This window comes from Primulina eburnea, chromosome 16 (genome assembly GCF_022965805.1).
Source record: "Primulina eburnea isolate SZY01 chromosome 16, ASM2296580v1, whole genome shotgun sequence".
NCBI classification, from domain to species: Eukaryota; Viridiplantae; Streptophyta; class Magnoliopsida; order Lamiales; family Gesneriaceae; genus Primulina; species Primulina eburnea.
In genome coordinates, this window is record NC_133116.1 from 1,258,250 (window position 1) to 1,272,348 (window position 14,099).

The window sequence follows — 14,099 nt, forward strand, 5'->3', positions numbered from 1 at the left end:
GCTTTTATCCATAATACTAAATCTGGGTTAATCATAAAAAATTTAAAATTTTCTGATCAAGTAAAGAACTACTTGAGCGACTTGCAAGGTATTTTCATTTAGATGGTAAAGAGTAATTCTTAAAATATAATTTTAGGAAGTTCATTGAATCTATAAATTAACTATATATAAAGATTGAAGTCCGACTTTGTTAAACAAATTAGTTTTTACGAAAATAATCTATTCATTTAGATAAGTAATATTTTTAATATAATTTACTCATAATTACAATATCTAACATACTCTAAAAATTCACATATTATCTATACAAATAACATATCTAATATAATATCATAATTTATATATATTGGACTCTTCGTTACACCCTCGCAAGGTACCACTACCAGCTTCATACGGGGTACGTACGTAGTAACTAAATGGGATTTATTGTTTGACGGTATGTGTTTTCCTTGTTTAAAGACTTTATGGGGAGTATACTGCTGCATGCCCCACAGTCGGCCTGCCATCGGGTCCACGTTCTCACCTAACCAGGCAACATTGCACCTCTTTTTCCTCAGATTGGATATTTCCATGTTACCCCCTTTCTATTTCATTCCTCTGAACCACCTTCCCTAAGACCCGTTCAAACCTAGCTCAAATTTAACCTCTAACTCTTCATTATTTACTTATCAAGTGATTACCAAGAGCGTTCATTAATAAGGCTTCATCATGTCTTAATTAATATTATCAGAATCTTTTAATCGTATTAAAAATGAGAATAATTGTATGGATCTTAATTCATAACATTTATATATATCAATCGATATCAACTTCAATAATTTTAACCAAAGGTTGTCCATACTAATTTGATGAATATTTTTAGGATGAGTACATAAATAAATATGCATTTTATAAAAACCAATTTGTCCCGAGGAATACAATATTGAATGGGGCATGCACATTGAATTTCATGTTACTCAGTTGAAGATAAAACATTGTGGTACAAAAATTGCATTTAATTCCTCCATTCTTTCCACCTCTCCTTGTTGTTCTTTGTCTTGCCTCTCCCACATATACTTCAGACACAAGCTTCCCCAATGTTTCACTTTTTATTTTTGTATCCTTGCATGGTGCCACAGCCACATTTATTAGCAAAACAATCTTTCACCAACTAACCCTATATAAACTATTTCAATTTGCACACACACCGCTCACCATCCATCTCAAAAATATTAAACTTCAATCTTTCTCCCACTTCTCCCCCATTAAACCCAATCTTGTGTTTTCATATGCTCTCCGCACCCATTTGAGATGGGCAAAAAATCTCAAAAAATCCCCATTTTACTCCTTTATGTGTTCATGTTTCTTGCTAATCACCACCACCATGCAAATGGGGTTAGACATACACAATTCTCCAAGATTAAGCCTCAAACTCATCATAACCATATGATCTCTCCAAACACTTTATTGGGGTTCTTGCCTAAAGGAGTCCCTATACCGCCTTCTGCTCCCTCCAAGAGGCACAATGATATCGGATTGCAGGGCCGAGACCGTTCACCTTGAAGTCACACACACACACACACACAAAACGATACGCATATTTACTTACAGTTAAAAGATTCTGTAGTTATATTATTAGTTCTTATACATGCTTGAATATATATTATTCTTCCTCTTCAAGAAGGAAGTAGATTGAAGAGGAAATATTTGTGTCTGCTGCTGTAAATATGAATGGATGAGTGTTTCTTTGATTAGGTATGTGACTTTGGAAATTGGTGGTTTGATTGTAGGGAAAAAATATACAAAGGATTTATAAGCGATCATTAATCATGTGCACAAGTTCTCTGCTATTATAATGCTTCTTTAAATGAGAAGGGATTGACCATTTAATTTATACAGAAATTCTCTGTTGTTAGTTAATTAGCTGTATCGCATTTCATTGCTTTGTGCTCCATTTACTTTCGAAATTCTCGAATTTTTTTTGGGATAAATTAAAATTCTTCTAAGAGCAGATTAAATATACGGGTTTGTTGAGGTATGCGTACGCTAATTTAATGCATGCATTGACAAAATTTGGTAATTTATTTATTTTTATTGTTATTATATTTTGATATAATTCGTCGTGTTGCAGGACTTGTGTTCTCCTTATTAACCAACGTACCAAGTACAAAAACGCAACCATGCTGTATACATATTAAAATACCAAAATTCTATTTTACTTGAGAAATCGAGAAGTGTCAAGCTCAATTTGTGCCTTAAATATTTATTTTTTCAATCATTTTAAAAATAGACTTTTTGTTTTGTGAAAAATTGCTCCTGACAGCCCGCCAGGCCATGATTATAATTAATTGTTCGATGGAAATATTGTACTTCATGTATCATTTAACAATTTTAATAAATAATATAAAATTAGCATGTTCTTTCTGTATTCCACATAGCAACTTTGAAATTTAATCGGGTTTGAATTTACTGCCGGCCAAACCAATTACGTAATTTCAAACACACTACCGAATGCCAAACAAAAGTTTACAATAATGTATACTTTTTTCAGTCAACTATATGCTATAAAATTAAAAGGCGAAGTGACAAGAGATTTTAGTAATTTATTAAAAAATTTCAATATATATATATATATATATATATATATATATATATATATATAGACATTAACAGGAAAGCTTAAAGCGATTAATCCTCTCTCATGATTTTTGTATGCTGAAAACACATAACATGACAACGGTTTAGGTCCCAGATTTGAGATGAGATATCGAGTTCAAAACTTAATTATATCAAACAAGCTATAAGAAAAATGAACGGGGGCAGGAGAAAATGAGAATAGAGCAAAAATAAGTAAATTTGATGTAAAATTTTGTCAAAATGGTTTATGTAATTATCAATAATTTTGTTCAATATTTTACCCGAATAATCAGCATCAGTACTCGTGCTTCAGTTTGTTGCTATTTTATTCCTTTTTGCTGATGAAACCAGAATCTCGCGTGGATCGTTTTATTGAAGTAGTTTTTCTTATCCCTTAGACCAACTCTATTATATGAAACAACGAAACCCTTTATTTAATATGATATATATTGTTAAATTTGTCTTACAACAAAATAAGTAATTTAAAAGATTGATATATTATATCGAATACGTTATAACATGTATCATGAATGACGCCGATATTTTTTATTTGCTGATATCAATACATTTTTCACTTTAAAAAATTCATTCTTGTAATATTACATCGCAATCACTGTTCAATATGTAACAAGCAATGTTTTTATGACAGTAAAATAATACGCAGGGCAGGAATGCCCATTTGGTAGAAAACATTTTGTTTGACTACAAATATAATACATACCTAAAGGCGGGCCTATTCACTTGGAAAGTGACGATTTTTTACCAAAAAAAAAAGTTCTCTTCGAGATGAAGAATTCAACCACAAAAGGAATCATAAAATATTCAAAAGTTTTGAGATGGAAACAACAAAAGAACAACCAATCTAATCTAGGAGAAAAACTATATGAAATATATTATACATTACGGTATTCCTCAGATTTTTTTATTTTTTATTTCACATATATTAATAAAATAATAAGACAAGGAGACAAGGTTGTAGCTCAACTCGCAATTTATTCACTTGTTGATTCATAAGTTCGTTGATCTTCAAACTTTCGGCACTTGTTTTCGAAGAAGAAAGTCTTGATATTGGTGTGTTGCAGATCATCGAGGACTACGCTTTCTTGACAAGGTTGATACGCCTTTGAATTCAAACTCGATGATATTTGTACAGACTGCATCGGCTTTTTCCCCTTGTTTTGCTACTTTTTTATCCAACTGTTCGATCAAATCAAGGCTACATGGAACAGCCGATTTCTCCAATCTAAATAAAATCAGCCTTATGCAACTTTTCCTTGTTTTCTGTAGAAAGAGGTGGAACAGTGTTATTTCTCCGGCATTTTACCCCAGCTTCAGCCACCTTGCTTAGTTTAGCAAAACAAGAATCACATACACGATATGATTTGCTGGGATTAGGTGTCAATGAAACCCTTATGGTTTTTTGTGAACTACAAGCATGACAGTGTACTATACCACAATTTTATAGCAATCGTGCCTTTTCTGGTGAAACCAAACGTCTGTCTACATGCAGAGCATTGGGACTGCTCGACTCCTGAAACCCCTTTGTGTTTACATACAGCAGCAATGTCATTTGTACCACAGGCAATGGATTTAACATGATGATCCTTTAGTGCATTGAGAAATGTTGGTATCTTTCTGTCTTCTATATCTCCATGGCCCAACCTCGCATTAGCTCATTTAGCCCATGTGTACACCTCATTTTTTGATGTCAACACAGCCACGTGATATTCCCCCGCAAGCGATCTGTACAACAGATTCACCAATAATGTTATCGTCCACCATCAAAATAATCAGGTCATTAATTATCTTTACGTCAAAATATAGGCCTTCATCACTCCATCCATCAATTTTTGAATGCCCGGCTTGGCTAGATGATATCAATGTCTTAAGACCTGCTATCCAGATCTCTGCCTCAACTATGTCCTTGCTAGTAACATAACAAGAATGCAATTGGTAGGCCGAATATTCAACAATTGTAAAATGTAAATAGAAAATGAGGAAGAGAACTTGCTTGTCACCTACCAGATCAAGGGATCTGTTCCCGTTGTATAAGAGGGAGAATGACAAATATTATTTTTCGGGGCACAGGTACCTTCGGAAAACGGCCTGGTGAAATTTGAAAAGTTCACTAAAACCATTAGAATGAAATGCCAGATATAAGATGTACAACCCAAGGCACAAACTGAAGTGAAGAAGAAATAACAACAATCAAGATAAATCAAATTTAACTTACGACTGGGTTCGAACACCATGGACCCAAAATGTTTCTTGACCACCATTATTTGTACTAGGCTGCCAGTGTTAGTCCTTTGTTGATATAGTTTTCATTTGGGCCGTAAAATCAAGTGCCAAGTATAAGCATAAAATTGGCCTAATTGAATCCCAACCCCACTAAATCGAGAAAGAAGTCCATAACCATATAAAATGGGCCCATATCGTAAAGCGAACGTTTGTCCGCGTCGTCACCATCATGGGTAACTCGCACATCTTCACCATTGTAGCCCAGAAACTCGTTCTCCACTGATTAATATAGATTTGTAATTTTCCCAGTACCTATCGAAAGCAACGATACATCGAGATATGATGTCACCTGTCATATATCTATCGAGTAAGAGGGTTTTTGTAAGACGATATCACATATCTTTATTCGTGAGATAGGTCAACTTTGCTCATATTTACAATAAAAATGATATTTTTGACATAACAAGTAATATTTTTTCTATTTGACTCAAATATCTAACAAAATTGATTCATAAGACCGTTTATTAAAAAAATAGTGAATGTGATAAAAACAAGTTGCGGGAGGGAAAATTAATTATATGAACCAAAATCCGAGGCTTCATCTGATATTTTATTTAACATGCCCAAATATTAAAAATTATAGAAAGGAAATTCATATACAATTTAAATTTTGTAGAAGCAATACACAAATATATGCCGACACTGTGATTGATTTAACTAATAATTGAGTGAAACTAAAATATTCGGAGTCAAATTCATTAATTAAATAATTAAAATATAATGAACGAACGTTGAGAGTTCATGGATGTTCCAAGTCCTTTTATGTATGCAAAGAGATGTACGTCAATTTTAGCACCTAATTTACAGATGGCACAAATGTCTAGTCTTTAAAACAATTAATTTACTTATGATATCAATGTCCAAAATTAGGCAAAAACTTGTGTGAGACGGTCTCACGGGTCAAATTTGTGAGACGGATCTCTTATTTGGGTCACCCATGAAAAAGTATTACTTTTTATGCTAAGAGTATTACTTTTTATTGTGAATATGGGTAGGGTTGACCCGTCTCACGGATTATGACCTGTGAGACGGTCTCACATGAGACTCACTCGCAAAATTAATATCCAAACCATTTTGACAAAATATTGTCATATTTAACAGTAGAGGTAGAAATTAAATATTTTAAATTGTGTCGAAGCTTAAACATCACGTTACGATCGTTCTATTGATATATAAACAATTATCACACCAAACACAAGAGTCGACTTCCCATTTTCAAAATCATGTTATTTTCTGATTTGGCTACTCCTACTGGTCCACAGTCGATCTCAGAAGTAGAAAGAAAGGGATCCAAAATTTGAAAAAGCGAGTTCTAGATTATATATAAAATGATTACTCCATTAAAAACGAAAATAGTTGGGGAAAATCTTCAACTTCTCATACCAAATGAATCTTAAGGAGTATTTGAGAGAGTCTATAGAAGCACTTTTTGGTTTTTAGTTGGATAAAAGTTCTTTTGAGTATTTATGAATATCTATTTCTACTTCAACTTCAGTAATTTTTAACAACAAAAAGAAAACACAAAAGTATGATATATTTTTTTGTTTTCTCTTTTTTGATAATTGATAATGATTTTAAATTATAATTTCACATTTATATGCTTAAAAAACTTGTCATATATTACAATTGCCCTCAATTACTTTATAAAAAATATTTTTATTTTTTATGATTTTCATTTGCATAATTTATATATTAACATATTTTGTGCATTTACATAAATTTTCATTTGTTTATATCAATCTTGTATATATTTTCAAAATCATATTATAAAAAAGGTAAATTAATTCTGATACAAAATATTTCAAAATTCAATAACAATTGTATATATAGACTGATTGTTGATGATGTGAGTACCAAAAATTAGATAATTAAAATAGATAAGTGTTAAATATATTATTGTCAGTCATTTTATTAAAAAATAAATTTGAAAGTAATTTTTTTCCAAACATTCAACTTTAACTTGTATTAGTTCTGAAATTTTATTTTCACGCATTATCTGTTTTTGATTCTCACACATTTATTTATAATCTCTAAAATAATCACTTTACCATAAGTAGAAGTTATTCCAAAAAATCCCTTAATTTAGATCCGAGTAAATGGTCCTGTCATGTGCCAACCACAATAGATGCACCTAAAAATGATTATACAATATTTTGTGGATTTTTCATCGAACAAATCAGTACAATATATATTTTCAACGATTCATGCCTAACAACAAAATTATTAAGCATTATCTTCTTCTGAATAAATTAGATTGATTTGTCATGAAAGATTTATATATAAATCAAATTTAATTTAATATTTTGCACACGATTGTCAATTCTCTATTCTAATTAGGTGACCAAGAAAAGCTACAATATCGTGTTTGGAATTATATTATATATGATTGAGCGAACCCATTTGTTAGTCCGTGGTTTACCCACTACTTGATGAATGGTAGCATATGCGGGTTTTATCGTTATAAAAAAAATTATTTTAATGAATCAAAATTTATGTTTTTGGTAAATAGATAAAATTTGTAATTTTATGTCAAAGATGGAAATTGTTTTTACACGTTCTTATTTTAGGGAAATAGGAAAAAAATCAACATGTCTTAAATTAATTGGTCCATGTACCAAACATGTTTTGTTAAATGAAATAATCAATTATGTAAATAATAATATGTTTATTATCAGACGACGAATATATATTGAAAATGTAATTGTTCTAGATTCATAATTTTAAAATCTGTAAAATTTTATGTTCGTCGCTAAATTAAATATTAAATGGATTACTGATTATTAATATCAATAATTAAATCAATTATGATTGAGCTATGATTTTTGAGTGGTTGATCGGTCAGATATTATCACAAAGACCTTTTAACCATATATCGTAATAAATTATTTTAGTTTATATCTGCTACAAGATAATTTGTACTAGAACTTGTTCGTTTCTAAAATGTTTCGTCACATAAAATATAATTGTTATTTGCTCAATTGAGAGAGTTGTTGGAGGAATTAAATTATTATTAGTTTTACACTTTTACGAGTCGGTGGTATTCAATAATATATATCAAATATTAATTTATTGAGAGATCAAATATGGGCATCGAATGGACACATCTGGTAAAAAAAATAGTATGTAGGAATAACAAATTAAGATTAGTCCCGCCAAAGTTTTTTTTTAAGAATAAAAAGTGTTTTGATAAATGAATGTCGAGAAATTGACAAATTAATATACGAGCTATTGAGAAATTGATGTATGGATTATTGTAAATGACTTAATGATATATGAAACTATTATAAATAAACTAATTGATTCCGACTTTAATAATATATGTGTGGTTCTGACGATCGAAAACCTATGCCACTTGGTTTTGATATATCTAATAAACTTTGTTGTTTTTCGACTTGTATTTTAATTGAAATCTAAAAATAAAAATATTTTATTATATTTTTATCAATTAAAATATATTTCTACATATCAATGATTTAATTATTGAGTTAATTTTTATTAATATAACTATAATACCAAAATAAGTTTAACATAGATATAGAAAAAATTAATGTGTATTTACCATTTTTTTTCTATGTACTGTAATTGAATATATAATTTATTAGTTAATAATTATAAAATTTTTTAATATAATTTTATTCAATCAAATAATCTTGAAAAATAAAATTTGCATCTAATTGAATTTAATAAAAATAATTGGATTTAAAATCTAATTAAACTCGGGCTAAAAAAATCTAATCTATATAGCGACGATTTTAGAAATACCGTCGCCGATCCAAATCGGCGACGGATTTTGCATAACCTTTGCTGATCTAGATCGGCGACGGGTTTTGTGGTCCCGTCGCTAGTATAGCGAGGGTTTTTCTTTAATGTCTCTATATAGTGATGACTGTGGCAAAACAGTCGCTTATTAAATTAAGCGACGGTTTTTACACGGTCGCTATATAGCAACGGGTTTTAATTACACCGTCGTCTGTTTAATTGAGCGACGGTTTATGAAAATTTGTCGCTATATTAGCGACGGTTTGATACAAGACCGTCGCTTTTGTTTTACCCGTTGAACAAAATAGCGACGGGTGTGTGGAACAGTCGCAATAATAGCGACTGTTTTTTAGAAATCGTGGCTATATAGCGACGGGTTTTATAAAACCGTGGCTATTGTAGCGACGGTAATATAAAACCGTGGCTATAATTTAAAAGGCGACGGTTTATTTAAAAACCGTCGCTATATAGCCACGGTTTTATAAAAACCGTCGCTAAATGAGCGACGGTTTTTATAAAAGCGTCGCTAATCCTTCCGTTTTTTTGTTTAATTAAACTCGGGCTAAAAATGACTTTTTCAGTTGGATAATGGGCAAATTAAATCAACTACAATAGTTTATATATCAATTTGTCAATATACCGATTGTTCGTGTACCAAAAGAACTTCTACTTTTTAATTAGGAGATATGTTAATTGTTATAATTTGTTATAACTCGTCGTAAACTTATGATCTTGTGACCTAACTCATTATAGATATTTTATATATATTATATGATGAGAAGCAGTATATTGCATTTATTTTAAATTTGTTTTTATCGATACATATTGTTCGACTATGTCCAAGAAATAAGAAATATAATACATTTTTTTTAAATAATGTATTATTGAAATGATGTTGAATTTCGTACTGTAATATCTGTTATCTGTAGCCCACTAACATGTTTCCCAATCTCCAAGAACTAATTGATTAGCAAAAATCACCTAGGTTCAACTGCATTTAACTTATTATATATGTAATATGCATGAATATTTTAAATTTATGGGAGTAATTTCATTACGTCATATGATCTTTTCTAGGTTTAAACGCAATAATTTGCCTGTAAATTCAAGATATTAAGCAAAAATAATTTAAATGACACATATTATTAATTTTTACCAGTTCTGCACTTGCAGTTTATTTTATTTCAGGAAGAATTAGTGCTTTGTTTTATTGATTTCGTCAAACCACACATTTAATTTGATGTTTTCCACGAACCCAATATGAACTTGCCATTTGTTTCGAATTTGTCAAAATTTGACCCATACGGCCATACCTGATACCGTACTTTATAAATTATATTAATGTGCTGCCATATTATTTTAAATATTTATATTAACTGATACAGCAGGCATCAAGCTAATCAATGGAATAATACATTGCTTTGTGGATCGAGTAATCAATTAATAGTACATGTATTCGTTATCTAATAAAGAACTCGATAAAACAATCTACTTAATTATAAGTATACAAAATATTAAAATAAATTGGTATGATCCATATATATATAGAAATTCAGACCAATTAACTCTTCTGTCACAGATAGAAGATTGTTCAAGCAAATCCACTAAACTTCAATATTGTTACAATCGTACAAGACTTATTCAAATAAAATACACATTTCTTTTTAGTAACGCTTATATGACGAACACATTCAATAGACTCCACTTGACGAACATTATTTGTCTTCAACTTCGCATTGATTGAACTCTTTTTGAAATTGTGGATTGTTCTTTATGGAAATCATAGTCTTTCTCTTCAAGAATGAGAATATATGTGTACTTGACAAGCAATTGAAACTCTCAAAACATAACGATAAAGTGGAATTATCAATAGCTTGTCTATAAATATGTCATGAAACAGAATAAAAAGTTTCGTTATTCTTTACAAAAGATCGTTCACAACCTTCAATACTCTCCAAACCAATTTTTTTTTTTTTTGCGATTTTCTTTAAAAAAAATTAAATAATAAAGCCAACCAAAAATAACATTCACGCTTGTTTTGAATCCGTAAACCATTTGCACAGTTAATGCTGATCGATTCCTGCAGTCTCGCATTTTTACTTTGTAAAATATTCTTAATTGACTTCGTACATATTAGTACGTAAAATTAAACTTGATCAAGTCTTAATTAATTTCGTACTTAAAAAAATTAACCATCAACCAGTCCTTTAATTGTAGTTTAATTTTATAGTCTACAGTAAACGGAGGAAGCTTCAAAACTACAAAGTCAACATATTTTTATTAAAATAAGTTATTCACTGTGGACTCCTCGAAGTGCGAGGTTTGATTCGTTCTTCTAATGATTTACGTAATCTTATAATTATTAATCACCGGCTCCGAACAATACATTCATAAATTGCTCATTCTTTACCGCTGCCTAACTTTTCTGTAATATAAGAAAATATTCGCCAAACTTTAAAATTTCGATGAACCTGGAGATTATTTTCGTTCTTTTTGCCTAAATTTTTCCGCCATTCTTGAAACTAAGGGGAGCCTTTTCCTCACTTTTGTGGGGATGCGCATATATATTATAATTCTTGGAAAGTTTAATTTACTGTGCTTCTAAAAGAAGTCGCTTAATCTGAGAATGGCAGTTTAATTTGATAGTACGTAATGTAATTAATATATGCGATTAGATGTATAATTGTATTTGTTCGATGTAACGCAATGATAAATTTAGTTATCGAGTAGAAAATATTATATTAAAATATTTTATGATAACATGCCATTCATCTACCTAAAAACATAGAAGTTGAAATATTGATTGTGATACAATTACGATTATTATTATTTTTACTGTGCAACATACATTCCATGTAAATTTTTTTTTAAAAAAAAATAGATTATCTGAATATTATGAGGTTCCACATTTTTATTTGGGAATATTGTGAGTGTATACTGAAATGAGTGATCTTCTGTAGAGTTCCCACGCGTCAAGATGCTGACGTTGAACTACTTGATCTGGTTGACAGTAAAAAAGTGACGCTAAATCTTAATGAGTAATATTATCTCTGATGAGACATGACTATCGGTAGGAAAATGATAATGCCGATTTCTAAAGGATATTAGAAAGCACCTGCAGATACACGACACGCACATCTCCATACCCATTTGCCTAACAAACCGACCAATCGGCATCCAAATAAGTTCACTCTGTGCTGTCACCACCAGTATACGGAAATAAAGGTCATCTAAGTAGTGCATTCTTTGCTGACAACAATATAAAAAAAATAAAATTGTGGCTTGACTGATGGCTATAAATTTTAGCATTAGTGGTAAACGTTTAATCTTAACATTAAACATAAAATTCCACAATTCATAATAAAATAGGAATAATTTAATAGACATCGATCATAGTCAGCTACCCGTTCTAGTACAATTTTTGTTTTCCTGTGTGGTATTTTAATTGTTGCGTAATATTATTCAGGAAAATCAACTTTAATATTATTGTTCATGTGTTGGGTAGATTGTGATATAGGACGATTGAAAACATTTTAAAATCAGATATAAGTAATTAATTCCATCACATGAATATTTCATAAGTATAAAAAATATACATAATATTATTTTTAAGTTAATTTGAATATGTAGCTAACTATGAAAAATAGTCATATTCATTATATATTCCCTAGTAAATATACATTTTTATCGAATACGACTTTGTTTTTCTATTATGCACTTGATAATCCATCAAATCTTATTAGATTTATTTATTTATTTTGAAAAGCATGAAACAAATAGAAACTTATCTATTATTTAAAACAAACACTCAACAACAAAGTAAAGAAAAATACAATAAACTTTTCTGCAAAAATAAAGAAAACATAGAAAGATAATATTGTGTAGCTACAAACAAGAGTAGGTAGATATTGAGATGGTCTCACGGATCTTTATTCGTAAAGTAGATCTCACAAATCTTTATTTGTGTGACTGGTCAACCTGTCGTGACCCGTTCCAGAATCACCTACTAATCAAGAATTAAGCATGCAATTAACTTAATTAATAACAATCAGAGATAATTGCGGAAAAGGCCAACAAACGATAGTTATACAACCTAATCTAAATCCAGAACAACTCGAACTAAAATGAAAATATGCGGTACAACCATATGGAAACAAAACAGTACTGAAGAACTAACTCAATCGGCTACTCAACGTCCTCCTCATCCTCCTCCTGAGCCATCCAACCTGAGGCCTGTCCCGTGGGAATGGGATGTCCAAGATAAACAAAACCGAGGACGTGAGCGATAAGAACGCCCAGTACAAAAGCATGAGTATACAAGCCTATATGAAATGCACATGCTATGATATGATACCAGGGTAGTCAAGAAACAGGAGTCACAAAAGATCTCAATATGCTCAGTCTAGAGGCGCCAAGTGGATAGTGCCGCGCGGTACTCCTCTGGGTCACTGCATCCACTACAAGATCAGACGTGGACCTAAAATGTCCCGGATCACCGAAGCCCTCCGGACCCGTCGGCCACTGTGTACTCTCGGTGTCCATGCGTCCACAAGACAGGGCTGAGCGGCCCCACAAGATATAGCTTATCTCGAAAGAGATACAGCTCAACAATAAAGGCTATCTCGAAAGAGATACGGCTCAAGATGAAATGTAATATGCAGCAATAAGCGTGACATAATAGCATGCATCATATGACATATATCAATGCAGCAAATAATCATGCAACACATATAAGAATGTATACTCGACCAGGATATCTCGGATAGTACTTTCGTACCTCTAGTAAAGCAATCCTAGTCCACAGGAAATCCTATCAATCGGGTCTAGTCCGTCGTCTGCCCTGACGATACTGAGCTCCCTGACTGCCCTTCTCGGACCGTCGGCTATGCCCGGCTGCTCTGTCCGGGCTGCTCTGTCCTTCCCGGGTTGCTCTTCCCTTCCTGGGCTGATCTTCCCTTTCTGGCTGCTCTTCCCTCCCCGGGCTGATCTTCCCTTCCCGGGCTGATCTTCCCTTCCCGGGCTGCTCTTCCCTTCCTGGCTGATCTTCCCTTCCCGGGCTGCTCTTCCCTTCCCGGGCTGCTCTTCCCTTCCTGTCTGCTCTTCTCTTCCCGGGCTGATCTAGAGAGCTAAAACTTGCATTTAAAGACACAGTACCCTCTCCACAATGAGAAATCCCATGGCCTATTTATAGACCTCAGCCTGCATGAACGTGTCAACCAAATCCCATGCATCCGGACATCTGACGCTAGGCAGCATGCACAAAGACACCTCACCTTACATGCATGAACGTGTCAATCAAATCCCATGCATCCGGACACCTGTCGCTAGGCAACATGCACAAAGACACCTCACCTTACCTGCATGAACGTGTCCAACAGTTACCATGCACTTGACACCTGCCCGGCAGGCGTGTCAACCAAATA